The sequence below is a fragment of the Dermochelys coriacea genome, chromosome 2, assembly GCF_009764565.3.
Source record: "Dermochelys coriacea isolate rDerCor1 chromosome 2, rDerCor1.pri.v4, whole genome shotgun sequence".
Classification (NCBI taxonomy): Eukaryota; Metazoa; Chordata; order Testudines; family Dermochelyidae; genus Dermochelys; species Dermochelys coriacea.
Genome location: NC_050069.1, coordinates 160,147,338 through 160,174,155, shown reverse-complemented (window position 1 = coordinate 160,174,155; position 26,818 = coordinate 160,147,338). Strand labels below are relative to the sequence as shown.

Below are 26,818 nucleotides of genomic sequence, written 5' to 3'. Positions count from 1 at the left end.
CCTGGTTAAGTGGTGACCCCAGCCCTTTAAGGGGACCATGCTCCAGCCCCTGCTCCAACCAGGTTCGTGCCTGGCCTTTGGTCCCTTCTTGCCATCCTGGAGCAGTTCAAGGCTCCCTTGTGGGCAGAGAAAATGAAGGGTCTAGCTCTAGCTTCTCTCCCCCAGCATCTCCTGCAGAGGGGCTGAGGGGAAGGAGACTCCTGGCCCAGGGGCGACTGGGAGCTGACAGGAAAATGCTGATGGAGTCCTCTCTCCCTCTCCTTTCCATTAGAACTCAGTAGAATTCCCTAGTATGGGTCACCATGTGGCATAGCTGGCTCTGTTTGTCAGTGACCCAGATAAGGACATCAGCCGGCAGGCCAGCGAGGAACTCTACCAACTGCTGCTGCACCAGAGGGTAAGGAACCCAGCTGGGAAATGGGACCCAATAAGAGACTGAGAGTGACCGCAGCTGGGTAATGGGACCCCAGCCAATTTATCTCAGACTGACCCCAGCTGGAGAATGAGTCTCTCTCTATCTATTTCTCTGTTCTTCTCCACCCTCTGCAATTCTACTGGGCCAGGGATGCAGCGAGGACTATGCTCACTGTGCAGCAACCAACGGGACTGGAAGGACACAGACACTTCAGAGTGACAAATGTGTGTGTGTCTCTGTCTCCCAGGACTGACCATCCATGAGGTGGAAGACCTGTGGCACCAGGACAGTAGGCTCCTGGGCTACAGGAACACAGCCAGGGTGGGGGAGGTAAGGACACTCTGCCAAGGCATGACACGGCTCAGGGAGTGGGGCTGGCTGGGTTCCCAGCAGTGCATACCTATTGGCGACAAGACAAGAGCCCATTCCTTATTTCCAGCTCAGAGTTCCTCATCCAGCACCCAGTGGGACAGGCTGGTACTAAAGGTCCCATGTTGGAACCTCGCTAGTTGCCCTGATTTGTTTGTCTGACATGGATCTATTGCTACGTGGCCTAAGGAGAATCCCCAGTGGGTGAGTTAATGTGGAATTATGACTCTGGGTGTGTCTCTGCTCCGTGTCTCCTTGGCTGATACCCAAGTGTCTGAGAGAAGAGCACTGGGTCAATGAGTCACTATTGCCTGTCCAGACCCAGCACTTTAGCAAGGCTAATGAATTACAAGTGTTACCTCATCATGGACTTATATTCTTAGGACACGGTGCTATCGCTCCTGGGAAGGGCAGGAGAGTCCCCTAACTGCCCTCTGCGAGCCTTTCCTGCCCGCCTCACAGGGCTGCACCCAGTTCCCTGTGGCCTAGTGTCTGTGTCACCCGAGCCACCACTCAGAGTTGTTCCCATCACTGGCAGCCTGGGAGGCCAAGGACTGACTGGTGATGGCGACTGACCAGGCAGGGCTGAAGCACATGGGCGGGGGAAGCTTGTCCTGCTGCTGGCAGGGCTAGGCCTGCTCTAGAGAGAACCAGAGGATTCAGTCAGCAGGGGCTGCCGACCTGTCCCATTCACGAGGGCTGCAATCCTGGGGCTTCAGCATTAGTCACTGGGGTGACTTGGGGAAAGGTCTCAACCTCCTCACCCCCACTTCACTGCTGCCAGAATCCCTCCTGTCCCGCCCGCCCCCCACTACAACCCCCTCCCTGCCCTACCTGGGTGAGGGTGGGGTGGAGGAGAGGGTTCTGAGAACTTGAACTGTGTCCCCAGGTCAGTTGGAGGTGGAACAGCTGTCAGGGGCACTGAGGGGGAGGTGGCAGGAGCTCACCCTACAAGGATGGGGGTTGGCATTGGCGGTCACTGGGGAGGACAACAAGACTCCATCCTGGGGGTCAGGAGGGTGAATCCATTCATCAGACCTCAGGTGCTGGGTGAAAATGCTGCTGGTTCCAGGTGCTGTTAATCCTCCGTGATTTCTGGGGAGGTTCTGAGTCTCTGACAGGTTCTCTATCCCTTGCAGCAGGAGGACGTCATGGCCAATGTGATGTGCCAGCTCCGCATCATCCGGCACGTGCGCCAGGTTCCCAAGGCGCTGCAGGGGCTGTGCCTCAGAGGACACCAGCAACTCCTGCTCCCTGCTGCAGATACTGCTCTGGTTCCCTGTAAATGGGGAGCTAGTGGAAGGGGAAATGGAGCCCCCAGACACTAACAGAAACTTTCTCCCCATTCTGTGGAGCAGGGTCCTTCTCTTTGCCCCCAAAATTCCTTCATCTGGGACAGGAGCTCTTCCCCTCACTCCCATTCCCCTCCCCCCATTTCCTTGGCATGACCCCCATCCCATTCCCCTGCTCCCAGGCAGAACTCTCCCTGCCCCATATGGTGCAGAAAGGCTTTTGTGTCAGGGCTACAGCACATCTGCCCAACTGAAGCTCAGAAAGGCCCACTTTTGAGGAGGTGGGGATGGGACAGAGGCTCAGGGCTTCACCTCCTGCCCTTTATTCTCCACTTTGCCTTTCTACGGGGTCTCAGATTGTGAAATGAATAGGAGCCTCCTCCCCAGCTGTCTTCCAGGCCCTGGGATCTGTCACAGCCCCTAGATGGGCACAGCCTGCAGCTGAGACACCTCAGGGAGCAGTGGGGGCAGGTCACCTTGTCCTACCAAACCAAGCAGTGCTGAGTCTCAAAGAGGCTGAGAGGAAAGACCCGTTTACTCCTTGGGGCATGGGGGTCTCTTGGGAGAGAAATAGGATCTCTAATGCATAGCCAGAGCTATGAGAGCTTCCCCCGTCCCTGGATCCCAGCCCTGGGACAGAGACATCTCCATCAATGTTCCACCCTTAGTTTTTCCTTATGAAGAGGCTCCCCAGACACGTCCTTATACCTGGACTCCTGAGAGCGTTTCTGGAAGGAGGCTCCAGCCCCTCAAGAATGAAGAGAGCATCATGCAGTCTCATTCACATGGCATCTTGGTCCCTTACCCCAAACTAGTCGTGGGAATGTATACTGTTTAGTGTTAATTGACTCCTTCACCAAATGGATAGAAGGGTACCTGACCAGAAATTATACTGCCAATACTACAGTAAAGATGCTATTAAAAATGCATTTAGTCAATTTGGTTTATCCTGGATCATAGATTCAGATCAAGGCATGCATTTCACAGGAGAATTAACCAGGCAGCTGTGCATAGCACTGGGAATACATCAAAAATTTCATGTAACTGGTCACCCCCAATCTTCTGGCTTGGTAGAAAGATCAAACCGTACTTTAAAACTGCGCTTAGAAAAGTAATAGATTCATCTGGAAAAAACTGGGACAGACATCAACCTCTTATTTTGATGGCAATTAGATCTACTGTAAGTGTTCATGGATTTACTCCATATGAAGCACTCCTTGGAAGGCTTATGTTAACACCTGAACAATGGTGGATGCCAGGAGGGGTACCCCTGACAAGTACCACCCCAGAACTGTAATGGACAATTATGTAAAGTCAGTTTTGAATACTATATCAGAGGTGCAGAAAGCTTTTGTGGTTAACTTGAAAGGAAATATCCACAAAGTAGACCAAAGGTTAAATAATAACTTGAAGAATGTTGAATGGAACATAGGGGGATCAAGTTTTTTTCAAGTATTTCTCAGAGAAAAATCATCCTCTGAGTCCTAGATGGGTTGGGCCAGTAACCATTCTCAATAAAACCAGCCCAACAATTTACCTGCTGGAGTTAAAGTCTGGAAAACACTGAGTTCAAAAGTGGTTTCATCGCTGACAACTAAAAGCATGAAAAGGAAAAACCCATACTGATCCCTCTGAAAGAGAAAGTAAAAAGAAAAGTGATCAAAAACCACCTTGAATTAATGATTAACACTCTCATGTCTTTCCTTTCACAGGTACCATAGGAAGCATGAGTGCTACTGGAAAACTTCTATTGTATATAGTTACAACATGGCCATACCTGTGGGCCAGTCAAGGTTTAACCATCAAAGAGAATGAACACTGGTTCTGTAAAGTCAATGAGAGATTAATTTACAAATGGAAGGTTCCCATTTTTGAATATGATGAATATGATCAAGAGGATACAAAAGGAGAGGAAGAAAGAATATATACCCAAGAGGATTTTGAAGATGAGGACTATAATGAAGATTATGATGAGGAATATGTTGATGGTTACAAGAATCATAAAGGAAGTGTTCAAAAGATATCTGAAGTAAATCTAATGAGACCAAGGGTACCACCTGAGACCCTTATGAAGCCATTTCCAGAGGAAGGCCAGATGAAACAACAATGTAAGTGCCACCAAGGGTACGCATATCCTTTAGATTTGGAATGGGGAGGGAACGAAAAGATGTGCCTGTAAACAAAGTTCCTCCCACACCTGCATATTGGATCATACCTGAGGATGTAATGATTGGCTTGGCCACTATCTATGCGTATGTGGCAGAGGGATACTGTTACTTGGTAATAAAGGAACAATTCATTGGTATCATTCACTTTGCATGACAACCGAGAGCATGATCCACAATGAATCCAACGGGGCAGCTGAAGTATATCAAAAAGTTATCCTATGGATGTGGTTGGATGTTGGATCCATCCCCTTTTTTAGGCTGCATCCCTTTTTCAGGATGTAAAGGACTGGGATTCATCCAAATGCCTAAATCTTAAAATTAATACACCTTCTACAACAACTCCAGGACTCATAAACATCACTGCCATTTTTCATCATCATAATCTCTCATCTACCTCAGTCAAACTGTATGTATATCCTCTGCATGATAATCAATATTTAATTATGAATCTGTCCTATCAGATTTGCAGAAAACAATGTTCTGTCTCATTAAATGGTTTTATTTCATCCAAGTTTTGTAAGTTAGACGATTCAATAATATATCATAACATTACTTGCATGGGCACTTTTATGTTCAATGTTAGCACTTTGCACTCCAGACAATGGACAGTTAAAGGCCCATTTGAAGTAGAAACATTGTTTAAGCTAACTATTGCTCTACCTCTGCAAGTTAACTACATGGGACCTTTTGTTATTAAAAAGTCATGATGATAGAGCCTCAATTTGCTCTAAAGAAAATTATAATGCCTATCCAATTTTCCATCATTCCATTGCACCTGCCTTGTGCACCTTATGTGACACCTCTGCTAATGGGATGGAGGGCATAGTTACAAGGGATTTTGTCACCCTCCACACAACAGAGGAAGAGAAGGGATGTTGTAGTGAAGGTACTTGCGGGTGTAGGGGCTAGTCTCAGAGTAATTAGTGCAGTGGATCAGAACTTCCTCACCAAGAGAATAGGGGATCTAGGACATGATGTTTTTCCACCTTGTCAGAGCCCTGTCATTGGCATTGATGGTGCTGAATTAAATATTGTAAACATCCTTCTCTATTGGTTAGATATACAGGAACAGGATCATCTACAAGTATTGGGAGCTCTTGGCATCCTCCAGTCAAACCTGTCCAAGGCATTTGCCTGTGTGGAAGCCCAGCAATGGCTGTTAAGTGTAGCAAAATCGATTGTGCAAGATGGCTTAAATGGAGACATGCCCTTGGAGTTAAAGAGAATCATCGGAAGTAACTCTAATGAGTTTGAAATAAATCATCATAGGTGGTGGAAACTCGTTCATTTTACGTATTTCCCCCACAATGAACCTATCATAGCACTCGTACTTACATTAAAGTCAGCAACCAAGGAGAACATAAACCCTCTGGTTCCATTAGGACTCTTCACCAATCAATCCCTACTGCTGCCAATCGATGATTGCAAATGGGTACATCTCAAAGGCAAAGAATATAAGTCAATCAACCTACAAGCCTGTACCAAGCAGAAGGGGTTGGGGCACACTTGTACATCTGGAATATGGGAAGAAGCCCATGTGTGCCTAAACTCCCAGTCAGGGCCATGTAATTATGAATTGCACCAGCACTCCCTTAATAACCAGTCGCCATAGTGCAAGTAGATAAACATTGTTTATGCATAAGAAGTTTGTGTCCGGTATTTACTGTAAATAGATTCTATAAAATTGTTAATAATTTCACTGTAAATATATGTTTATGCCAAATGTTTAGTTTAAGGGGTTGTGACATAAATGTCACCTTGCATGATTTAGAGTCAGAGGTTATTCAATCAGAATATCGTTTGTATGACTATATTAAGCCCATACATATTGGAGCTGACCTAGAAGCAATCAAAAGGTTATTACATCATAAACAGCTCACGTATTACATCAACAATTTAAGGTCAGAAGATCTTAAGACCCTCCTTACAGTCCATCATTCTGTAGCTAATATAAAGCAAATCCTTAAGAAGGTAAAGGAGGAAACTACACCACCACACTGGTGGGAAGGTATTTTTAGTACAGATGCGGGTGAGACACATGCTGCTTGGTTCATAATGCTTCATCTGATCATGGTACTTTTAATAATTCAATTTCTTCTGATCTTCTATGTAATTATATTAAATGTTTGTCTGTGCAGGCCCAAGAAAGCTAAGAAAATATCTAAATGAACCCCTTTTGATATTTCAGCACTTAACGCTCTGATATAATAGTTTGTCTTAAAATACATGCCTATCCTCTTTTGTATTTTATACATAATGTTTTGTGTTAATATGTACAATAATGGGGTGGTTATTGTGATTGTTAATCTCAAATACCACCAAGGAGGGGATATGTTGGGTATAAATAAGTAAAGAATGTTGGTACTTTTTAATGTGTTCAATTTGCTGTCTTAATTGTATTTGTGAGGTAATGTTATGTGAATCACTGGTTTTAATTAAATCCAACATGGAGTATATGAACTGTGACCCTTAGATTCCATCTTTGAAAGCTGACTTGTTTACAATTAAGATGCTGGATTCCCCTGGCTCAAATCGGACAGAACCAGCTTTTCCTGCCAGAGCCAGCCCCCAACATTCCATTCCATCAGAACTTTTCCCATCAGATAGACCATATGAGATCTTGTTCAGTGCCTACACGGGACTGTCCTTTCCACCGGCAGCGCGTGTACGGTCAGGTCTTCCCAGTGCTCCAGAGCCAGTGAGAAGAACACCATCCATCCCATAGCGAGACTGAGGAAGGAGAGGCCTACCATCACCATCCCTATCACAGCAAATCCATTTTACCTATGAAGGGTCCTGCTGCTTTCCTAGTGATCAGCATCCCAGAGGGGGTCTCCACCTGCGACAAAGTCCATCAGTTGTCAGGACTCCCCAGTGGTCCTCCCCAAAGGCTTCCAATTAGCCACAGAGAACATAAGAATATAAGAATGGCCATACTGGGTCAGACCAAAGGTCCATCCAGCCCAGTATCCTGTCTACCGACAGTGGCCAATGCCAGGTGCTCCAGGGGGAGTGAACCTAACAGGTAATGATCTAGTGATCTCTCTCCTGCCATCCATCTCCACCCTCTGACAAACAGAGGGTAGGGACACCATTCCTTACCCATCCTGGCTAATAACCATAAATGGACTTAACCTCCATGAATTTATCCAGTTCTCTTTTAAACCCTGTTATAGTCCTAGCCTTCACAACCTCCTCAGGCAAGAAGTTCCACAGGTTGACTGTGCGCTGTGTGAAGAAGAACTTCCTTTTATTTGTTTTAAACCTGCTACCCATTAATTTCATTTGGTGGCCCCTAGTTCTTATATTATGAGAACAAGTAAATTATTTTTCCTTATTCACTTTCTCCACACCACTCATGATTTTATATACCTCTATCATATCCCCCCTTAGTCTCCTCTTTTCCAAGCTGAAAAGTCCTAGCCTCTTTAATCTCTCCTCATATGGGACCCATATGAAGGTCCTGGGCCTTGCATCCCTATATTGTGTCCACTGTGCCTAGAAATAGTAGGGAAAGGTTTCTGAATTGGAGTATTGTTTGTTGTTTTCTCAAACACTAAGGGAGGTTTTGTGGGTCTGAGCTTTACGCTCCTAAACCAGTCACTGATTCACTGTTTTGTTTATGCTCGTATTTCTTCCTCCTATTTTACCCTGTTTCTGTACCTTTATCCTTAATATACTTATCTGTGTACCATATTACCTTGTCTTCTCTTTATTTTCACTGTACCACACTGGGAGGGAGGGACATGTCTATTGTCAGCAAATCTAACCGGTGACAGACTCAGAAGAGACTCGAATCTGCCCTTCTGAGAAAATGGGCTTTCCTTTTGTATTTCCCCTCCTCTACCATTTCTAGAGTTTTCCCTTTTGAAGTGTTACCTTATTCCCCTTGAGGTAACAGCTCCCCAGCTCCACTTCTCAGAGCAGGACAAACAAAGCCTTCATCTCCCAAAGTCCCAACTCTTTGACCTTCTTCCGATCAGCAGTGGGGTTTCTTCAGCTCCCTCCCCACACCTGTCAGCCTCTGAATGATGAAGGGCCTGAATGTCAGTCACCAGAACAAGCAAACTCCAGTTCCAGCCAGTGGAGCCTGTGCTTACTCAGCCCCTCTGGAAACCAGGTCTGAAATGGGGAGCAAGGACTTCAACCAAGTAATAGCAGGACTGGGCAGAGCAGGCCTGTAATAGGGTGTTTTCCCCTGGGCTGAAGAGCCTGACGTTTAGTCACGCTGATTACAGAATGAGCCCTAACTTAGAGTGTACGGGGAGATTTTGGCAAACCAGTAAAGTGCCTGAATCATTATTGCTTACTGCTAATAATAGCCAAGTCAGCAGGCAGTAGCTTGGCCATGCAGTGGCCTTAGTTTAACCAAGGCAGGAGGGGAGGAGATTTTGGGTGCTACAGAAAGGGCAGCTTGACCCCATGTCTTTCCTGCTAAGAATGTTGAAATTGCTGATATATGTATTTTAGAAAAACAGGAAGCTTGTCTATATGTGCCCTGAAGAATATTTCTGTCAGGGCCTCAAGGCATGCTCACTCTGAAATAAACACATCTGGTTAATTGATGATCAGAAAGAAACCTCTTGCTTGACCTTTAAAAACTGCTTGCTTAGCAAGTTTTCTTTAAGTGACATGTCATTGTATTACTAATGTATATATAAGGGTAAAAAGTTTGAGGTAGTTGGACTCTCCTGGAGGGACTCTTCAGGGACTCTCCCTCTGGGCGCATCTTGTGGTCTCCACTGGCAGACGTGCCACTCGAGAGCCACACTCAGCTTTGGTAATTATCAAGGGTTGGGAGTGTTTTACTAACCTGTTGTGGATGTGTGTAAGCGATTGAAACTAAGTAAAGTTTACCTTTAAGTGAAAGCACTCTTGTGTTGTCCTGTTTGTGCCAGCCATCTATTGGTCAGATGGCTGTGTCTCTCTTGATTTATTTCCTGACACCATCTCACACAGAGTAAAAGTTACCAAGAGCTTTGGGTTGAAAGAACCCAGGGTAACAAGGGGGACCTTCCCCTAAAGAGCTAGAAGTCTATACTGAATTTAAGGTGTTTTTAACATATAGTTATAAGGAACTGTGTTAATTAAGGTAATGTGGCTAATGGATCTTCTGATTCAAAAGGGAGTCTAGACAATTAACAACTCTTGATTCCATATTTGTCGCCATTCTTCTTGTCATTGTGGCAAGGAGTAACAGTCACTAGGGGTCCAGTTCAGACCAGGAATGTTCGCACCATAGAATGTATAAAAAGACTGCGCGGCCGAACCGACGGGCTGTTCATCTGAGAGGCAGCCAGTATCAGACTTGTTTATGTGGGCTACGAGGCTCACCTCTATGGATCAAGATCTACCCTATGGATCTGGACAACATCTTACACCTGAGTCAATGTCATCTAACACCTGAGACAACTTACCTGATCCTGGTTCCAGCATTGCTATTTCCTGGTTCCTGTATGTGGATGGTCTGGTGTTCCTCCTGCTCTCAGCCATAAGGTCATCCGTCATGACACAGTATAGTTTTGGGGTATTTTGTTTAGGGTTTATTCTGTTGGAAGTTATTGGGTTTATTCTGTTGGAAGTAAAGAGTTGTGAGGGACCAGGCTTCACACCTACCTTTCTGGGGCAACCACAATTGCAGTTTCTTGCTTCCTTAATAAATCTTCTGGGTGTTTTCAAAAAATATCTCTTTTTGTCTTTTCTGTATTAAAGTGAAAAGGGTGGTGGGAGGGACTGACATCTCTACTTCACAGGTGATAGATACTGTAGGCCAGCTCAAGTACCTGACCTCTGACTACTAGTTTGAATGTAACAGATTCTGACAAGTGCAGCAGGACTGGCAGAGGAGTAGCAAACCTTTGTCAGTCCTGACCTAGTGATTTTATTTATTTTACCCTTTTATTTTGCATTGTGGTTGCAATCGGCCCAGCGACTTGGGGAGGGAATTCTACAGAGGGGAGATCAGCAGTTGGGATAGCTCTGTGGACAAGCAGGCACCAGCTCGAATAGTTTGGTGGGCCTGACTTGTGGGCAGACATTGGGCTGTTGGGTGGCTAAGGTTGCTGCCATCCTTCCCAAAGCAACTGGCAATTGGGACTAGTGACCCTTTGAGGTTACTGGAAGGTAGTCCTGGGGAATTGCCTCACAAGGTGGTGAGGAACAATCCCATTTGGAGGGAGCTGACTTTCCTCAAAGTGGGAAGAAGCAGTCTGGAAAAAAGTCTGAAGTTTCAGGGAGAGGCTTGGCCAGCCATCTGTCCCAGGGAAACTGATCAGAGGCACTTTACAAGCGAATCCCCTGCTTGTGCCGTTAAAGGGTCTCGGCTCATAGGAATCTCGGTACGTGGCTGCAGCTAGGGTCCTCGACAGGGCCTGCGGAGCTGTCAGAAACAGTGAACTTTACTGTGTTAGTCAGCGATAAGATGACTAAGGAGATGGAGAAAGTCTTCAGGATCTCAGGCTGGACAAGGCAGCTTAAAAATACCTCACTCGAGTACAGTGTGTCATTATTTGGGAAAGGGCAAAACCCATGGCAGGAGGGGTTGTTCTCTGGGGAGGACTCCCTCCAGAAGTTAAGCAAAACGTGGGAAAGGTACATGGTGTGCAAACCACAACCTAAAAAGAAAGCACAAAAAAGGCTCTTATTTACAGTCTAGCCATGGTGAGCAAGGAGCTTGACAAACAAGCAAAATTGCTTAAAGACTCAAATGATCAAGCTCAAAATAAATTAGTGAGTAAAGTTCTGGACTTAGAAAAGCTGGCGATGAAACACAATGCCACAGCTGCTCAAGTTACTAACCAAACTATGCAGCTCATACAGTTGGAAGAACAGGTGCGAGACCTTAACGAGAAGCTGATGACAGCTGAGCGGGAAAGCTTTGTCCTCAGTAAAAAGCTAGAGGAATCCCAGGCCACTGTAAGTCAGCTGTTAAAAGAAGCAAAACCGTCTGGTGAGAGCAGTGCTAACCAGGATGCCTGCCAGAAGAAGCTGCAGAAGCTAAAACAGCTTCAAAAATCATAAGGGGTAATTCATACCTTTGAGGCAAACCCTTTGGCTGGATTTGACTCTGATGGGTCAGAGTCAGATGCAGGCTCTGAACATGAAGGGTTACCACCAACCTACTCAGAGTATAATGGCTCATTACCATCGGCTCCTATCAGCCATGAAAAGAGCCAGGAAGGGAGGCAGTGACTTCCGTTCGCTCCGATAACCACCACCGTGGTTCGGTATAGACCAAATCAGCCACAAGAGACAAAATATGAGATTAAGGTTTTGTCTCCAGAACAAGTGAGAGCAATCAGGAAGCAAATGGGTCCTCTTAATAAAGAAAGTGCAGTTGATTGGCTCGCTCAGCTGAGTAGTACTCCTAATCTCAGCAAGGAAGATGCAGTGACTATTGTAGTGTACGGATGGTGAGGCTTTCAATGTATTGCCCCATGAAATACCTCTGGGCAACATTAATGAAATGATTGACATTTATTTGGGGATAATTAAATTGTTTTTCCCTTATGAAAACCTGATGGGGAAAGCATACGCAGAGATGCAGAAGCCCTCTGAGTGCTCTGAGAGATATTTAGCCAGAAAACAATTTTTATACTAGCTCACTGGGTTGGCTCCTGTGCTTAATGGAATAGTCAGTTATGATGCCCCTGAATTCCATGAGCTTTATGTACAAAGTTTGTTGCCAATGATAAGTCTGGCAATGGGTCTAGTGAATTCATCTGTGGTAAGCCTAAGGGAACAAGAGGCTAGGGCTTGTGAAGCCTATGAACTGGGTAAGGAAGGTCACCCGGGATCAGGTGGAAAAAGGAAAATAGCAGCATTTAATGCCACTGCTAAAACACAGAATGCAAGGAACAAAAACCCTAAGAGCAACAAGGTTAATTCCAACTATAAGGAAGGGTTTAAAGAGTCTCCAACATCAAGAGTCCCAAATACAGATGGTGTGTTTCAAGGCACTCCTGAGGAGTTGCGGGTGTTCAGAAACATGTTATGGACAAGGCTATTAAAACATGAGTCATGGGCCCAGATAGACAGTCTACCAATGGAATAATCCTTCCTAAAACTTTCTAAGCACAAAAGGAGCACACAATGAGGGAATGGTGCCCACTATAACCCAGGGTCACCATCTCCTCAGCATGCCTTCTGAGGAGGCCAGGTTCTCCCTCCCCCTGAATTTGTAGCCCCACTGACCAACGAGAAATGGAGGAGGCCAACAACAGGTATCACGTTGGCTGGAGAGTTTGGTGAGTTTCAGCACAGGATGCTGGTAGACACAGGGGCTTCCATGTCTCTTATTTGTACACATGCTGCACCTCAAGCGGGAAAGATCCCCGTAAAGGAGATCAAGACTTTAGAAAGTTATAATCACAAGGAAAGTGTGGTGCCATTTATGGTGCCATTAATATGTACTGTGGGCTTGCTTAAAACTAAAGCTTCACTGGGTTTATAGGTCTTGGACGACTATGGCATACTGGGAGCTAATATCCTAAAAGATCTAAAGGTTATCGTAGATCTGCCTAACAAAATGTTGTGTAAAAGCCCTAGTGAAGATTATGGACTTGTCATCTCTGAGGCACACAGGGTTAGCACCCTAAGGTGCCAACCAAACTAGACTTACCAAACTTGGACAATGACATAATGATGGTGGTCAACAAGCACAGGGAAGTTTTTGCTAAGGACAAAATGAATTGTGGTAAAATAAACACTGCCATTAGGGTAGAAGATCCTGATCCTGAGCACCAGCAGCAGTAGAGGTACCCGCTGGAGGCAAAAGGCGGCATAAAATCCACAATAGAGGCACTTGAGGCACAAGGGGTGCTCATTCCATGTGAAAGTATTTGCAATGCACCCATACGGCCCGGCTTGGAGACCGACAGGAAGACGTGGTGGTTAACAATTGATTATAGAGCTTTGAATCATGTCACTCCATGCCTTGCCCCAGTTGTAGCAAAGTTCCCTGAAATTATGTCCCTAATTACAGCAGGTTCACAATGATTCTCTGTTATAGACATTTTTAATGCGTTTTTCTCAATTCCCCTCCACCCTGAATCATTCTACAAATTCGCATTCACATATAATGATCTGCAACTGACATTCACGAGGGTAGCCCAGGATTACCATAACATCCCTCGATATGTCATAAAATAGTTGCTGGAATGTGGAAGGACCTGCCACATAAAAATAATATCATTAGTTATGTGGACGATGTCCTAGTGGCAACAACAACCAGAGAACAGAACCTAGGGGCACTAAATAAGGTATTGCAGAGAATAAAAGACACTGGGTTTCTAATTAATCCCCCAAAAGCTCATCTGGCTCAAAAAAGGGCACTTTACCTTGGTGTGGAACTGGACACTGAGGGAAGGAGGCATGATGCTGCGAGGGTTGATTTAATTTGCAAACGTCCTGCACCAACAGATGTGTCAATGTTGTGCTCGTTCCTCAGGGTAGTGGGGTTCTCTCTGAACTTTATTCATCAATATTCTGAGATGACATGGCTACTTTGATTTCTTTTAAGGAAGAACCAGCCCTGGAAGAGGGAAGAACTGGAACAACAAGCAGTTTTTGACCTGAAGCAAGCGTTGATGCAAGCCCCAGCACTCACGTACCCGCATACCACATCGCCATGCCTCCTGCAGCTTGCCACACCAGACAAGGCCATCAGCGCAGTGCTGTTGCAACATGCAGGTACCTCGTTAAAACCAGTAGCTTTCGCTTCTACTCTGACGAAGGTAGAGAAGCAATTCTCTGCATGTGAAAAAGAAATGATAGCTGTGGTGTGGGCCCTCCACCACTGGGAATTCATAATAGGAACGTCTTCCATTGTACTCAGAACGACACATACCTCTGTGCAATATGTACTGTCTGCCAAAGCCAACTCTGGCAGGTTGTCTAACCCAAGGCTTGCTGGGTGGACTGCGAGTTTATTAAATCAGGAGGTGGAGGTCAAGAAGGTAACAACATTAGCTGCTATGCCATTTGCACTTCTTATACAAGGTCAGAATCATGAATGCCCGTTCCTGGATGTCAAGATACCAACAATCAGGTCACCATTTAAATTAGAAACAGGCTATGAGTCTGTCAAGCAAGCGGAGCGAGAATTATGGGCGGTGGATGGGGAGTAGCTTCCATCACGAGGAAAGATCAGTGACAGGATTTGCAACATTGTAAGAAACAACAGACAAAGTCAAGCACCATTCAGCACAGGCTGCAGAGGTAGTGGTTGTGATCGCGGCTCTCGAATCTGCTGAGCTAGCCACCAATCTCATGATATGTACGGGCTCAGACTGGGTGCTCCATGCTTAGTCATTTGGATGACAGTTTGGAAAGAGCCAGGCATGACATCTTCGGACAATAAACCGATAGACTATGCTGGGTATTTGCTGCATGTCTGGCACCTAGCTGAAAAATGTACTGGGGATACATTTATGTTTAAAATAAGGGTACATCGACGCAACCAAGCCCAAGCAGAGCTTTCCTTACTAAACAATCAAGTGGACAAGCTGGGACCTGATAGTCTATGGGACAAAGCAGCTAGCACCATCAGTCGAGTCAATCAAAGCAACATCCCAAACCAACTGGACATTAAGCAGCTCCAAATGAGAGACACTGAAGTTAAGGAGCTTCTGCAAAAGCAGCAGTGCAGAGTGTATAAGGTGTTTCAACATAAGAGCGGTTTAATAATGGCAAGAAAAAGGGATAGCCAAGACAAAGTCCCGGTGTTGGTCATGTCTTCAAAAAGAAATACTAACTTTGGCCCCGAGAAGATGGCTCAACAGTTGCTGACCGTCAGCTGGCAAAGGACATTGAGGAGTTAATCAACAACTGCTTAAGATGTGCAGAGAATAACCCCGATCACCGAGTAAGGAAAGGTCTGGTCTTGCACCAGCCAGTAGATGGACCTTGGCAGCAAATACAGATTGACTTTATAGGGCCATTGTCTCTTCAGAGGGTCAATCTTTTCTTGAGACCTGGGAAGGAGGTGGGTAGAAATGCTGCTGTTTCCGGTTGCCATTAATCCTCCCTTATTCCTGGGGGCATCCAAGTCTTTGACACAGTTCTTATTCTCTTGAGGCAGGAGGATGTTAGGGTCAATGTGATGCATCAGCTCCAAACCATCCAATCCTTTCACCAGGTGTCCAAGGCTCTGAAGGTCTGTGCCTCTTAAGACACCTCTGATGGGTATATAAACCCCACACTGGGCCAGGAGCAGGGGTGCTGGAACTATTTTTATAGTGGGGGTGCTGAGAGCCAGTGAGCCAAACTGTAAACCCTGTATATGATGGAAACCACTTCAAGCCAGCGGGTGTAGCAGCAGCCCTAGTTCCAGCACCTATAGCCAGGAGGAGTTAGAGAGCAGTCCTGGGCCACTGTGATCCCATCCCACCACACCTGCAGAACTTACTTAAGCTGGAGGAGGACTTTAAAAGGGAGCTTGTCATGGGGGGTATGTACCCTACATTAACCCTGCAACCAAAGGTTAGACTGATTGGCAGTCTAACAGCAGCTGGGGACATACAAGGGTTGGGAAGCTGCTGGGCGGGGCAGCTAAAGAGGAGTGAGAAAGCAGGAGAAAGGAACTCCTGTCAGCAGACTGCTAGAGAGCCTCCCAGGGACAACACCCCAGAAAGGGGTGAAGAGGCCTGTGATGGGTTGGACCCCTTGGGAAGTCACCTGATGCGCTGAGATACCACTGAGTCTATCTGTTTTGCCAGCATGGGCCCCCTTTTACCTGTCTTACTGAGCCAGGCTCTTAAAACTTTCTCTAACACACACACAGGCAGGGCCACATCCAACTGCAGATCAGCTCTGGGAAGATGAAGCTTAATGGTCTTGCACCAGCACTCAGATGGAGTGCAGACCCAATAATATATTATATTATATTTGCCTCTTCCCTCAATGTGGAAGAGGGTATGCACAATTTCTCGCCCTCCCCCCCAATTAGAAATCACATAAACTGGTTTATATTATAAACCAGAAATAAATTTATTAACTATAACAGGTGTAGTTAAGGAGGTAGCAGACAGAACAAGGCAGATTACTAAGAAAATAAAACAGAGCATGCAAACTAAGGTTAATACACTAAGAAACTGGTTACATGTGAGTTCTCACCCTAATTGTGGTTCTCATAATCTTTTTCACAGGTCAGATGCCCTTCCAGCCTGGGCTCAGTTCTTCCCCCCATTCAGTCTTAGGGCTTGTCTACACTGGCAGTTTATAGTGCTGCAACTTTCTCACTGAGGGTTGTGAAAAAACACCCTTAGTAAGGGGCTTGGAAATAAGGACAGCTGGCTCTGACACTTTCCCTCCCCAGGCCCGTTTCCCATCAGTAGGGATGGGGTCCCAGTCCCTACAGTCCAGGGGGGTTGGGAGGCTTCATGAAGGTGTGTAAAGTGTGTAAATGTCAGGAGCTGGGAGACGCTGTCATCCCTGCACTAGGGCAGTGTTCTACACCTGCTGCTGGCTGAGTTTTTCCGTCCCTTGGCAATAAGGCAGACTCTTGTTTTCACAGCCAGTCGATCGCCCAGTATCATAACCCTGCCTGATGGCTGGGCAGGGTAGCTCCTAAGGTCACCACCCTCTCCAGCCTGCCTTGGCCTTGGAGAGTGAGGAGGAGGGTGAAGGATAGCTGAACATCCTTCATCCATTGCTCCATCACCTAGAGCAAGTGAGTGGCATTAGGGTTCCTCAGTGGTTTCCCCTGTATGCCTGGGGAGAGGCAGAAATAGGGGGAGAGAATCTCTCCCAAAGAAGATTTGGTTTACAAACAGCTCCCAGGAGCCCCTCGCTCTGAGATCTGGCACGGGCTTCTCCAGAGCCATCTCCAGTGTGTTTGGAAATGTCCCAGCAATGGGGCTTCCAGCCCTTCCCTTGTGGGAGACTGTTCCCCAGGCTGAGTCTCTGAGCTGGGCCAGACCCTGTGAGCTGCTCTGCATGAAAATCAATGGGAAACAAGGGGGCCCCTGGGCTTCCTATGACTTGGGACTTTGTGACTTTGATGTGGGGAATGGTTTCCCAGGAGAAATTCAGACTCCTAGGTTCTATTCCTTCTCTAGACTGGGTGGGAGCGTGGCCTGGGACAGCAGGAGGGGGCTGATTGTCCAAAGAAACTGATGGTCTTTGTGACTGATCCCACTGCTCCAAAAGGATGAGACTCTCTGGGTATGGCAGCACTAGAGATGACAAGGGGGAATGCTGGGAACAGATCATGCAATGAACTCCTGCCAGTGTATGTAGCTTGCACTCCCTGCACCCCTGTCGGGGGAGGAGGAGCTGCTCTGGCTGGGGCAGGGATGGGGAGGGACTGAAAAGGCCCATTAGTGAGAGGCTGCCTTGTCCCCACACTCACACCTGTTCCCCGCTCAGTTCCAGGATGGCCAGACTCCTGAGGATGTTCAGGAAGAAGGCTTTGCAGGTGGCCCGGGAGCCTGAGAGAAGCAGTTGCCATTTTCCCCAGGAGCAGAGCGGCCCCTCTGTCCCACCGGCGGGGAAGCACCTCTTGGCTAGGCCAGGAAGTGGAAATGCCCAGCCTTCTGGTGGAGGAAACCCACTCCCGGCACAGGCATTGAGGCAGCAGAGGCAGCGGCCAGGCCCCAACGGAGAAGGGGAGCCAGGCAGAGTGGCTCTTGGGCTCCTTGTGTGGGAAGAACCAGCCCCAGGAGCTCAGCCCTGATTCCCAGCAGGATCTGCCATGGGTCCTGAGGTGGGAAAGGAGGGACATTAACCCTGCTCTACCCACCACACCCCTGTCCTTCCCCCGAGTGGCAGCAGGAGCCACCCTGTCCCCTTCTCTCCCTGGTTCAGGGACACCCAGGGACTCAGAGGACAAGGAGAAGGAGGAATGTGTGGATGTGATCACAGAGGAGGCTGCTCTCAAGAACATCCGAGAGCAGCTCCAGGACAGAGAAAAGGTACAAATGTTCCCCTAAGAGTTAAGGTAAAATTGCTTCCCGCCCCTCTTCATGGGGCTCACCTCCAAGATGTACTGGAGCCTGTCTGTGTTTGGGGACTCTGCCAACAGGTTCCCCAGCATGGCATCCAGGAGCTCTGGTATGACCTTGTGCAGAGTCATGGGTAAGAGTTAGGGAAACTGGGGCTTCACCTGCCACAGGATGGAAAGAGGGGTCTCTGGGAAGCACCGGTGAGACCCGCAAGAACATATTGTGGCCTCTCATTCACATCCCACTGCGGGCAGTTAGCAAGGATTCATGGCAGGGTGACAGCTGGTTCTTCAATCAATGAGCTTAACAGGTCTCTGCGGATGGCCTCGTAGATAGCAGAGCATGGAACAGCCAAGCTGCTATGGATGGAAGCTGGGCTGCTGGGGAAAACACAGCATGTGGAATGAAGGAATCCCCCATGGATGGGAGGATCCAACCCTGCAGTTTGTTCCATCTCTGCCCATCCCACTCCTATCTCTGTAGTTCCAGTGAATCAAGGGAGCAAGGACCAGAGGCCACTCGTGCTCTTGGCAGGGAGGAGTAGGAGGATGATCTACCCGGACATGGATGGTGTGCTTCTCCATGCCCAGGTTGAAGACGGTGTACAGGGCAGCTCGCAGGATGTGGGTCTTCATCTCTGGCTCCAGGGCAGGTGTCATGGTGCTGGCAGGAGAGAGGAGCCGGTATTAGACTGTGCAGTGCAGGGTGGGACTAGCACCAACATGGACGTGAAACTGCAGGAAATGGGCACAGGCTGGCAGGAATGGAAACTGAGGCACCAAGCCAGGGAATGACAAGGCCAAGGCCTCACACACAGACCGTGGCAGGGCAGGAAGAGCCCCTGTTCCCTGGACCCTGCTGCCCCTCCTGTATCTGACCCCAGGAGTGAGCCTCTCCCCAAGGCCCCTGTAACATTACTGGAGTGAAAAGAACAGCCCAACCCGGAGAGAGTGAACCTTCCCGCCACCTCTGCCAGAGGAGCCACCCTTGGGAGGTGACCTGGGAGTAGGAGGGGCAGTGACTCCCAGCCCTGGCCTGAGTAGCACTGGGGTTGAAGAGCAGGGGGCAGGGGGGAGGCCGGTGGTTCTTGGTACCTGAGGTTGCCCACAGCAATCAGGGAGTTAGCCAGGACGGCACCAGGTGGAGAGTCCTCAGGAAGCACCTCAATGAGCTCCTGTGAGACCCAAAGGAGACAAAGAAGCATGTGAGATTCAGGCCCCACTGACACTTCCCAGTGAGGAAATTACACAGCCAGCAGGATCCCCTTACCTGCCTCCTGCTCCTCCCATTCCTTCCTGCCCATCAAACTTGGCCCAGGTTCCTGCCCAGCTTGGTCCCTTTCCCCTTCTTCCCTCCTGTCAAAATTGCCCGCATCCAACACCATCCCAACTACTGAGTTGGGACCATCTGATTCCTTGTCCCTCAGACTCAGCTGCCCCTTCTGCTCCATGATTCCCCCACTAGTGACCAATCTCAGAATTTCTCCCATTTCTTTTCCCCAGTCCTCGGCTCCAGCAATTTCACTCACTGCTGCCCCCTCCAGCACCAGCCATCCCCCATCCATTTGTCCGGGGAGACCCCTCCCATCCCATGTCTCTCTCCTCCCTCCAGCTGCCGGGTGCCGTGTCTCACTCACCACAATCCTCTCCACCACAGCCACCTTGCAGCAGTGTGGCTCCAGCGTGTCCTGCCCTCTCTGCTGTGCAGCGAGACACGCAGGGTGGGTGGCGTGCAGGAACATGAGCTGCTGGGCCTCATCCTGCACCCATCAGGAGTGGGGTTAGGGGAGAGACAGACTGTTAGCCAGGGAACCTCCCTGCCCCACCCACACTAGCTTCAGGAATCAGGCCTCAATAGGGGATTGTGGGGAACTGCCCATTTTCCAAATTGCCCATAGCTCCTACACAAACAGGGTCAGGAACTGGGTTAGTGTCTGTGTGGGGAGGGGACCCAAGATTGTGGGAGACAAAGGCCCCCATCTTGGGGGTCCCAGATTATGTTGGATAACAGTCCCAATTATGGGTGGCAAGATCCCCTACATGGGATGCTGGGAAGGGGAAGGACAATCTCGATGTGAATGAGAGGCCACAATATGTTCTTGTGGGTCTCACCGGTGCTTCCCAGAGACCCCTCTTTCCATCCTGTGGCAGGTGAAGCCCCAGTTTCCCTAACTCTTACCCATGACTCTCCCTTGCTTTGCAGGCTCTGCACAAGGTCATACCAGAGCTCCTGGATGCCATGCTGGGGAACCTACTGGCAGAGTCCCCAGACACAGATAGGCTCCAGTACATCTTGGAGGTGAGCCCCCTGAGGGGGGCAGGAGGGTAATTTTACCTTAATTCTTAGGAGGACTGGTAAGGAGAGACTAGAAGGTCCATTTTCCAGTCTGTCGTCCTAGCTGAACCCGCAGGAAGGGCCATCCTTGGTCGGGACAGTCAGTGAAATGCAGTGTCAGGCCCTTCCTCCTTGAAGGACAGAGGAAGGATCTGGGACTTCACCCAGAGCTCTGCCTGGTCCTGTTGAGCACTAACCACAGAGCCCCTGGCTTGCCTGGGAAGTGAAAGTCTGAACCCCACCCACCCTGTGAGATCCAAGAGACGGTCCTCAGAGAAGAGGCACAAGCTCCTTCCTAGAGAAACAGGAGGATCCCAGGGAATCAGCCCTGCTCTCCAATGGGCCCTGAGATTCCTGGGGGGATTGTGCTCACAGTCACTCCCTTCATCCAACCAATGACTTGAGAGCGTGGGAGGGGTGAGGGGTCTGTCTCCTTCCTGGTGAGTTGTTCAGGAATCAGCAGTTCAGGGAGGATGGGACCGGCCCCGACACCGAATATTGTCCCAGTCTAGAGAGACACTGAGAAGTTGTGACCTGCAGGATACAAGCATCGTCCTGGGGGCAACAATCCCCTTCTAAAGCTCTGCAATCAATGACTCAGATATTCCACCCTGCACACAATGTCTCAGCCCCCTGGGGATGGGGAGGCACTCATTAGCACAACACATGCACCAGCCCATTGATCCTGACCTGCTTCCTTCCCCCACAGCACATAAACTTCTGGATCATGTCCAGGGTGTCCCAGGAGAGCCAGCGCCATTACACTGCTGACCCTACTCTGATTCACCGTCACCCTTCCTGAGTTTGATGTAAGTGACCTCTGACCCCAACTTCCTGACTCCAAGCGAGGGTGGGCTGGTGCCAACAGGCTGTAGGATCTGCTGCTGCAGGGGCTGTGGGTCAGGAGTGTTCCTCTTGGGGAGGCAGAGTCAGAGCAGGGAATGAGCTGGGCTTGACTCAAGTTCTACTTTTTCTGGTTAAGTGGTGACTTTGGGCATTTAAAGGAACCATACTCTAGCCCCTGCTCCAACCAGGTTCATGCCTGGCCTTGGGTCTGTTCTTGATAGCCTGGAGCAGCTGGGGGTGCTCATGGAGGGCCCTGCCCACATCCCTTTGCTCCAGACTCCCTTGGCAGCAGAGAAAATGAAGGGTCTAGCTCTAGCTCCTCTCCCCCAACATCTCAGGCAGAGGGGCTGAGGGGAAGGAGACTTCTCGCCCAGGGGGGACTGGGAGCTGACAGGAAAATGCTGATGGAGTCTCCTTCTCCTCTCCCTGCCATTAGAACTGAGCAGAGTTCCCCAAGACAGGGAACCTCATGGCTCAGCTGTATCTGCACATAACCGAACAGCCAAGGACATCAGCCCACAGGCCAGGGAGGGGATTTACCAGCTCTATCAGCTGCTGCAACATCAGAGAGGTAAGGAATCCAGGTGGAAAATGGGACCCAAGAGAAGACAGAAACAGAGAGAAGCTGGGCAACATGACCCCTGAAGAAATGACCCCACTCCCCTCCTGAGACTGACCCCAGCTGGGTAACGGGATCCCTGCTGAAACTTGCTGACTCCTCTGAGATTGACCCTAAGTTGATGATGAATCTTTCTCTCTCCTTGTTCCGCTCCCTAGTTTAGGATCGGACCCCCACAAGGCACCGAGGATGCTCCATCCACTGGAGAGAGCCCTGCTATTCCATTCAGGCAAGGATGAAGAAAGGGCTACTTCCACTGTGTAGCCCCCAATGGGACTGGAAGGACACAGGCACTGCAACCAGAATAACAAATGTATCTCTCTCTCTCTCCCAGGGCTGACCATCCATGAGGCAGAAGATCTGTGGCGCTGGGACTGGCACCAATCTAGCAGGATCCTGGGCTATATGAACACAGCCAGGGTTCGGGAGGTAAGGACACTTTGCCAGGGCATGACACAGCTCAGGGAGTGGGGCTGGCTGGGCTCCCTGCAGTGGCTGCGTCCTGGAGACAGGACAAGAGCCCACTCCTTATTTCCAGCTCAGAGTTCCCTATCCAGCACCCAGTGGGAGAGGATGGCTCTATAAGTCCAGGGTTGGAGCTTTGCTAATGGCTGTAGTTTCCATGGATCCATTCTTACGTGGCATGAAAAGAATCCCTGAGTGGGGGAGATATTGCTGGATTCGTTCTCTGGGGATCCATTTCCTGCCCTGTCTGCCTAGCTGACAAGTGAATGTCTGAGAGGGGAGCCACTGGGTTGGTGAGTGGCCAGGACACACCCAGCTATTGCCTGACCAGATCCTTGTTGGATTCCCTGCTCCCTGTGGAAGCCCAGAAAAGGGGTGGAGTTTACCCAGTTCCATCACATGTCAGGAATCAGACCCCTGCCCCCCACAGGGGACTACTGTCTGTGTGATGGGATCATGTTGATTATGTTATGCTGCAATTTGGATTCCCCTTGGAACAAATCCACAAGCTGCAGACCCAGTTACTAGAGAAATCACAGAGGGGAGGGGAATAGCCCCACGCCCCTAGCATCAATTTCCAGGAAGAATCTCTGCTGGAGGCAATGGAGGGTACCCTAACATCTCAGAGAGTTGCACTCCAGAGCATACCAGCTCACCAACACAGATATATTCTCGGCACATCATGGCCCCTGCTATGAATCCCACTCCATAAAAAGCCACTAGAAGTTGTTGACCCCTTAGTGTCTGTGACTGGGCCACCAGACAGCAATACGATTCCAGTCCCAAGATTTGGAGCAGTCTCTGGGAAGTCTCTGTGCAGTCATCTAAAGACTCATTTTCTGTTGGTTTTAGGTCTTTGGAAATATAGTCTCAGAGTAGCAGAGAAGATCATTCCTCCAAACAGCTACACTGACCATCTATGACCCCCTGCTATGGATCATCCAGGCTGGTCTGGTCTTAGCCTACTCCATTCTGGGGGAAGCGACCAGCTGTTGGGGGATGAGGTAAACAGCTGGATTAGATTTAATGACCCATGGCCTTTCGCCTCTAGACCAGGGAAAGTCATTCCCATTTTACTGCCATTTGGAGCAACAAGCCTGGAGGGAAATGAGAGTCAGAGTGGATGCCATTGGGAGGAGAGATTAATTCAACTCCATGAGCAGGATGGAGCCAGTTTGTCCATGAACAGTTCAGAGCAGGCTCTTTAGCAAGGCTATTTAATTACAAATGTAACATCAAGAGAGGAAGCTGCCATTGCTCATAGTAAGGTCAAGAGGGTCCCCTAGTTACGTCTGCAAGCCTTTCCTACCCCACAGGGCCTGACCCAGTTCCCAGTGGCCTAGTGTCCATGTCACCAGAGCCACCATCCAGAGTTGCTCCCATCGCTGGCAGCCTGGGAAGCCAAGGACTGACTGGTGATGACAACTGACCAGGCAGGGCTGAAGCACATGTGCGGGGGAAGCTTGTCCCACTATTGGCAGGGCTGGGCCTGCTCTAGAGAGAACAGGAGGATTCAGTCAGCAGGGGCTGCCGACCTGCCCCGTTCACCAGGGCTGCCATCCTGTGACTTCAGCATTAGTCACTGGGGCGACTTGGGGAAAGGTCTCAACCTCCTCACACCCCACTTCACTGCTGCCAGAATCCCTCCTGCCATGCCCGCCCCCCACTACAGCGCCCTCCCTGCCCTGTCCAGGTGGGGGGTGGGGTGGAGGAGAGAGTTCTGACAACTTGAGCTGTGTCCCCAGGTGGGTTAGAGGTTGAACAGGTGTCAGAGGGAGGCTGAGGGAATGGAGGCAGAAGCTCACCCTTCACTGGAGTGTGTCTGTGTGTGTGTGTGTATGGGGGGGGGTGTTTGACACTGGAAGTCACTAGAGAGGAAGACAAGAGTCCATCCCCAGGCTCAGGTGGGTAAATCTGACCCTGAGACATGGGCAGATGCTAGGTGGAAATGCTACTGGTTCCAGTTGCCATTAATCCCCCCTGATTCCTGGGGGCCATCCCAGTCTCTGACAGACTCTTGTTCTCTTGCAGCAGGAGGACGTCACTGCCAAGATGATGTGTCAGTTCCACACCATCCGTTCTTTTCATCAGGTGCCTAAAGTGCTGCAGAGACTGTGCCTTTTAGGACACCAGTGATGGGGTACAAAAACTCCTCACTGGACCAGCAGGGGTTGGAGAGCAGTCTTGGACCACTGTGAGCCTGCCCCACTGCACTTGCATAACCTGTTCCAGCTGAAGGAGGAGTTTAAAAGGTAGCCAGACAATTCAGGAGGGGGAGAGATAGCAGCGAACAAGAGACTTACCTCAAGAGCTTCTGAATAAGGGTGCAGCAGGAGTCCTGGCTGCAGGAGATGTTCTGCTGGCAGCAGCTACCCCACGCTCAGAGAAGGGGCTAACCCTCCCCAAGACTAAGGAACCCTTTGCTCTAATGTCTGGAGGACCATGGGGGAGGCATTTGACCATATGCCCAGTGAAGAGGAAGGGTCCGGCCTCCCCTACCAACCACCCTTTTCATGGAGGGATCATAAAACCCATTCCCCTCCCTTGGAGATGAGGAGAGGATAGAGACATTGGAAGCCCTGAGTCAAGGGTATACCACTCACAGGCGACCAGATGTGGACTGAAGACCCTTTCTTTTGTGGCGATGTTGGACTATATATATTTTGTTGGACTTTCTTTCCCCGGAAGGGGGGTAACTAAGTTGGTGACCTGGCTAGAGCACCAAGTCATGTCTTACTGAAAGGTGGATGCAATAGTGTTGGAGTGATTGCTGGTGAAGGAGGCCAGAAACGGGAGAGTCGCGACCAAGTGACCTAACCACTAGTTGGAACCACTGGTAGTCCATCCCCCATTACAATTTGGCAGAGTGAGCAGGCAATGTCTCAGATCTTCTGTAAGGCCTAAAAAAGAGGAAAAGGGATAGATCTGGAAAAATTATTTCAGTGTCTGTTGGACAGCCAACAACAACAGACGGCCCAACAGCAGCAACAACTGTACCAGCTGTTCCAACAAATGGCCACCCAGAAACAACAACAGGCAACAAAACAGCAGGAGCTTATTCAGAAGTTGGCAGTTCAGCAATAAGAACAGCAACAATACCTAGTCCAACAATTAGTGACCCTCTTACAATGCAGGGTCAAATGTAAATTCTGCAGCAAGACCTTCAAACACCACTCCAGCTCCAAGCATTCTGATAAAATTCACAAAGAAGGGGCCTGAAGATGGCCCAGAAGGCATCCTCATCATCTTGATCGGGTCATCATGACTGCATAGTGGCCACCCATGTACTAGCACCTTGTCTGTACAAGCCTCATATTGTGGCCTGGATGCCAGGCCACACCTGACTATGGTCAAGGTGGCCATCTTAGACACCTTTGACATCACAACCAAAACAAAAGAGTGCTTTCACTGGGAGACAGACCCACTGAGGGCCTGATTTTGAGCAGTGGTCCAGAGTCTTTAGAAACACTATTGGCTTTGGCTCCAACCTGAAAGGTAACCTGGGCAGCAGGTGGCTGCCCACTAGTGCCTCTCCCAGTGGCTGGATAGCACTTTGAGAGGATCGGTATGGTAAGGTGTGAAAGGACTTCCTGATAGGAGCTGCACCCCGCCTCCCCACTGCACTCAAGAAAACACAGCATCCTTTCACCTGCCCCCCCCCCCAGATCTAAACCGGATGGCATCAAGCATGAGCTTTGTAGACAAACAAAAGAATGATCTGAAGGCATACAAAAAACTCGCCCAAGTAAATGGTGAACTAATTGACCTGCAACTGATGGAGCAGTGGCCCAGTTCTGTTTTTCCCCTTTTAACTTCACCCAGAGACTTTCAACAGGGATGACTCTTTTCTCTTTGTGGCTCTCAGAACAAGTGTATGCATTCTTCATGTATGATGCAACCTAGCCTCTCATTTTTCCCTGCCTATACTTTAAGCTATACCCATCAATATCAATATTCCAGTTGTGCAATTTATCCCATCAAGTCTCTGTGATGAAGACTAAATCATAATTTTGTTTGTGTACTAAGACTTCCAGTCTGTCCTGTTTATTTCTCATACTCCTTGCATTAGTATATAGACAGCTAAGATGTTTGGCAGGTTGTCCCATTATTTTCCCTCTTGTCTCTCTTATGCCCCTACTGCAATTTCCCATGTTTCTGCCCCCACTACCCTCCTCAGCTAGCAGATTATTGTCTAGGGTACCATTTTTACTTATCTGTGGGCTTTTGTCACTGGCCCCCTTCAACCGTAGTTTAGTGAGCCCTCCTCCCTAGGTCGGTGAACTGGAGTCCTAAAATGTCCTTCCCCTTCTTTGTCAGATGGCACCCATCTCTTCCCTGCATATGTCTTCCCAATCATGCAATGGTGC

At 48.9% G+C, this 26,818-nt stretch overlaps 1 long non-coding RNA gene across 1 annotated transcript; it reads right to left on the bottom strand.

Annotated features, from left to right (window-relative positions):
• Window positions 1–2,616: 2,616 nt before the first annotated feature.
• Window positions 2,617–25,714, bottom strand: LOC122458861. Its single transcript, XR_006279149.1, has 6 exons — window positions 25,189–25,714; window positions 23,186–23,440; window positions 13,583–13,776; window positions 9,662–10,858; window positions 7,029–7,135; window positions 2,617–3,707 (listed from the first exon to the last, which is right to left on the bottom strand). It is a non-coding gene; the product is annotated as an uncharacterized LOC122458861 (long non-coding RNA).
• Between the last annotated feature and the right edge of the window lie 1,104 nt (window positions 25,715–26,818).